Below are 5,540 nucleotides of genomic sequence, written 5' to 3'. Positions count from 1 at the left end.
GCGGAGTTACGCTATATGCTTTTGAAGGAAGTCTTATACCATTTTTCCCGCAAAACTGGATACGTTCAGATAAGGTTGATGGAGGCAGATAATGTCACGCACAAAAGCTCAAAAATATCGAGATCTGGTGGCCGTGGCGGGTAGGGGAGATGCGTTAATTCATTGTCGTGCCGACAAAACCACTGATGGATGATGCGAGCTCCTGTATTTTAACAGGTGCTCTGGAACACGTCATTATCACTGGGGAACAAACACTGTACATGGGATGAACCCGATCAGCCAGAGATATCACACTGTCCTTGGCACCAATGCCACGTGGCAGAACACTAATGGGACCCATGAAATACCATGATATGCCTGCCCTAATCATCACTCAACCCTCACTATTTTCCACTCTTGGGACGTAATCTCGGTAAGAAGCTGGAAATAATGTGAAACAAGACTCATCCGATCAAATTATTTTCTTCCGTTGCCACCTAGTCCACGCGATAAGGCTTCAGCACCAGATGTTTTTGTTACGGACAATTGCTCCAATGTTGGGTGATTTTGGCATTTCATCTCGCGCAACAATTCCCTGCTTATGGACATCCCTTTGCCTTGATGCTGAGTAGGTTGTCAAGTGCGACAGTCAGCTTTGCAATGATTTTTACAGCTGTCGTCTTCTTATTTTTCTTCACAATCCCCTTCAATGACCACCCGCCAACATCAGTCAACACACACATTTGTCCACGTTGTGAGTTTGCGCATGATGTTTTCCTGCGTTGTTTGTATGCGATCGAAATTTCGATGTGGTATCTCTTGAAAAACAGGACAATTCAGCTACATTGCTTACGGAACATTCCACCATGCGAACACCAACAATTTGCATTCGGGAGGACGACGGTTCAATCCCGCGTTCGGCCATCCTGATTTAGGTTTTCCGTGATTTCCCTAAATCGCTCCTGGCAAATGCCGGGATGGTTCCTTTGAAAGGGCAAGGCCGACTTCCTTCCCTAATCCGATGAGACCGATGACCTCGCTGTCTGGTCTCCTTCCCCAAAACCAACCGACAACAACAACCAACCAACCATTTGCCAAAGTTTGAGATCACTTATCTCTGACATAACCCACTCACGTCTACACATTACGCTACTCTGAACGACACTTCTAACATAAGTGGGGTAGGACGTCAAATGGGCCGACTTCGAGAAGGAGAAAAGTGAAGAAAAGTGTACCTGTAGCAAAAAATGCAGCCAACAGTAGGTCAAAAAATCATGAAATTTCACATTAAAAAATTTTAATTTTTTGGTGTTTTTGAACTTCCACTGCCATGAGTGTGAATCCTGAATCCTTCCCGGTCATGCTAACGAAGTTTTATGAAATTCTTTGTAAAAGTATGGACAGTGTAAATTAAAATGTCCTGTGGTGCCTCTCGTGCACCAAGTCGGCCCGTTTCACGTCCTACCCCTCTTAATGAGCACACTGCGCAGTTACCGTTCGTGGTCCAGTTTGTTACGTAGTATGTTTTCAGTGTTTCGTATGTTGTAGAATGGTTTTAAAATATCGAGACCTAACTTGTATAAGTCTTTAGGATTTCGAAGGAGACAGATTTGTTTTCCCTATTAGCAAATGTGATGAAATGTAGATGGATTTAAACTGTGTAAATATCAAACAGTCCTGTTAGAAGAACATCCGCAACTAAGCATTACAGCAGAGTTTGAAAATACCGCTTCAGTTGTAAAGTACTTTATTTTCACACGAACGGTTTTGGACTGTTATAAGCCCATCTTCAGGTGTCGTAGCTGTGCTGTGGTCCCCGAGCGCCGCGTGTACCAGCGCTGTGTGCTGCCTATGAGAACGGAACAGGCAGTAGCTACTCCCTGTTCTGCGCTTATAGGCAGCACACCACGCCTGGAACACGCGGCGCTCGGGAACCACAGCACAGCTACGACACCTGACGATGGGCTTATAACAGTCCGAAACCGTTCGAGTGAAAATAAAGAAATTTACAAATGAAGCGTTACGTTCAATCTCTGTGTAGATATCAACAATTGTGAAAACGCTCTTGTTATGAAGGGGGATATGGTGTATGCGTGTTTATCTGTCAATGATGAATACAGTTCTGTCCTGTGAGACCAGTAGCATGCCAATGACCCCACGCCCACGCTCTCAAACGGCTCAGTAACAGCGAGAAAACGTTCTACAAATTAGGGAGTTCACAGAGACAAGCGAATTTAAATGAGGACAAATTTTTAAGGCCCAGCGCCTCGGAAAGTGCATCTCGAAAAAGGCGAAGCTGGTCAACTCTTCTTATACTACTTCAGGGTATATCTATGAAAACTTAATGAAAGACCGTGAAATCACTACTACGCAACAATGTATTGGTCGTTTACGCCTCATCACAGAACTTCGAGGTCAGAGGCTTGCCCGCTCAATAAAGTTGAATAGGCGGCGATCCGTGTGCGACCTGATCGCAGAGAACAATGCTGGCGAAGGCACAAGTGTTTCGTAACACTGCATTCGGCATTGATGAACATAGGACCATACAGCAGAAGACCCTATATATTCATAAGCTGCCTCAACGATATTGTAACCTCCACACAAAATATAATAAATAATATGAGTATGATTCTAATTTAGTGTAATCTCCCCACAAAATTCTTTCTCATTTGTATCCTCCAAAAAAATGGTTCAAATGGCTCTGAGCACTATGGGACTCAACTTCTCAGGTCATTAGTCCCCTAGAACTTAGAACTAGTTAAACCTAACTAACCTAAGGACATCACAAACATCCAAGCCCGAGGCAGGATTCGAACCTGCGACCATAGCGGTCTCGCGGTTCCAGACTGCAGCGCCTAGAACCGCACGGCCACTTCGGCCGGCCAAGTAACCTTCCTACAAAATTCTTTCTCATTTAATCTAAGCTCAAAATTCATTCACATTTAGCGTAACCTCAAAACAGAAAAATTCCGAGACGTCTCAACAGTAAAAATTATAATTATGTCGTTCACATTCAGTATAACATCCCATTAAAAAATTAATTCAGTAACCTGGTAATAAAACAATGTAACTAATCTCTCAATTAAATTGTCGCTCACTTACGACTTTTCAATAATTCACTGTGAATTTAACCTGGTAAATTTTCGACGACAGCAGTGCTGCGTCATGGCTCTGAAAGATCATTCTGAATAAAAAACAGGAAAAAATTCTTACCTCAATGAAATCGCCGGATATGTCTGCTCTTACAATAAATTTTTCCGGCACAGCTCTGTGCAATGCTGCCCGACCTATCTGTCATTTACGAAAGGATGCAACAGATTTTTCTATTGCAATAATCGGGATGATCATGGATGGGAGAAATTAGTAAATTCTTTAAATTGAAATGAATGGTTGTTAAAAGTTACTTTTTATGAGGAAGATTATTATTACGAGAGTTTTAAAACATTTACATGCGACTTGAGATAACATTACTACATATGCACGAGGCTGCTTTTTACCTTATACAATAATGCTCAAGCTCCAGCATCGCTGAACCGCGACCGGGCCAGCCAACACGATACACCACACCAAACCAGAGCAGACTCCTGACAAGCAACAACTTACTGCTACAGCTACACAGTTCCTACTGCAGTCAACACTGCTCTCTGGTCAGAGACCTTGCATATCGCAGGCAGCGCATGAGCAATACATCGAAATTACGTCTGCTCGGACCTCTTACATAACCCTCCACTGGGGGGGGGGGGGGGGGGAATTTGGCAGCGATGGTGAATCAATTGGACTTGCCATGAGCAACAAATTTTTCTAAAATCTACTTAATTAACTAAGTTTACAGTCACAGAGTATATACATATATATAAGTGCAGAACATGAAATGAAATAGAGTGCACATGCACTGAGTACAGAACGTGTCAAGCAATGACAAAATGTATACGTAATGAGTACAAAACACATTAACAAATGACATAAAGTGCACACGCACTGTATATATTTTTTACCATTTTACAAGAACTAGGAAAGGAAAGGGGAGGATTGCATCATGGTTGTAGCACAGTAGGTTGCACGTAGGTGCACTGAAAGTCCATATCTTTCTACAGAAGCACAACACCAAGTGAGACAATCTGAAGTTCTCTTCCCTGAAGTATTTATCAGTGTAGCCAAGATACTGAAATGTCGTATTAATATTCAGTGTTATCATTTTGGTAGTATATTAGGTACACCAAACAGTGGGACCATAATAACATCTCCATCGTTCAAGGTGGTGGACAGCATGATGTGTCAACACCACATTCTTGTAAGGTACACCAACGTAGAATTAGTGCAAAAACCAAATATAGTGCTCCATGATGATGTGGATGGACAGGACAAACCGATATTGCAGTAATTTCTGGTAATTAGGTCAGAAGGTGAAGGACACTAAGTCTTATGCTAGTCATCATAGAGAATTACACTAGTCTATTAACCGATTTGAGTAATTGTTGGCACTCATTGCTTAGTTACTAAACATTTCTGTACTATGTATGGAGTATTACAGAACATTATTCATAAGTCATCTGATTACACTAAATATTGGCACTCATTGGCCAGTTACAAACCATATTTATGCATTGTTCAGAAGTCATCATTCAAAACAAGAGTTAATTAATGAGTGTAGCATTAAGCTACTGGTATTCATATATGATATCATGTGAGTGATATAAGAAAAATTTAAAATGTAAAAAACAGTGGCATTCATTGGCCAGTTACAAAGTATTCATATAGTTTTATAAAACATTATTCAGTATTATTCAGAAGTCATCATTCAAAATGAGAGTTAATTATTGGCATAGCATTTATAGAGTATAAGAAAAAATAGTATTTACAGAAATCACTGGCATAGCATTTATGCATTATTGCAAAAAATCATTCACCACTACTCAGAACTCATCATTCAAGTGACATAGGACACATCCAAAATGCAACACACTGCAACTATTACTCAAGGTCTGTGGTCCAATAATACACAGAAATAATGGATTCAATACATCTGACAAATCTGCATTATATTTAGTACTATAAATATCTCTTAAACTAGTAGCATTATTTGGGACTGGTAATACATTTTTTGTGCCAGCAATGCATTGCGTTGGGATTAATAATTAATTGCTGGGGCATGAAAATATTTGCTTTTGATTCATTGCTGCAAATAAGGATTAGTAATGTCATTCGTCATGAGTCAGCTGTAGCAAGGTTATGAAACAAGTAGAGTATATGTGATCACATTCATGGATGACACACACAAATGGGTAAAAAAAATGCAAGTACTAGAACAGATTTAATGACTAACTGCATATAGTACATTAATTTCATGAATAGCTTCCCCTGGAAAAAATACAAAATGGATTATTAAGCTGAAAGAAGAAACGCTTATTATGCTGAAAAGTAGTGAAATTCGAATTAACAGGTAATGAAACGTGTACTCATTATGTATGTACTCTAGCTGTCGTTTCCAAAATATTCAGTCATTATAACATGCTATATAAGACATACTGTCAAAACGAACTGCAACAAATACTTAAATAATT

This window comes from Schistocerca piceifrons, chromosome 3 (genome assembly GCF_021461385.2).
Source record: "Schistocerca piceifrons isolate TAMUIC-IGC-003096 chromosome 3, iqSchPice1.1, whole genome shotgun sequence".
NCBI lineage: Eukaryota > Metazoa > Arthropoda > Insecta > Orthoptera > Acrididae > Schistocerca > Schistocerca piceifrons.
This window is presented reverse-complemented; position numbering follows the sequence as displayed.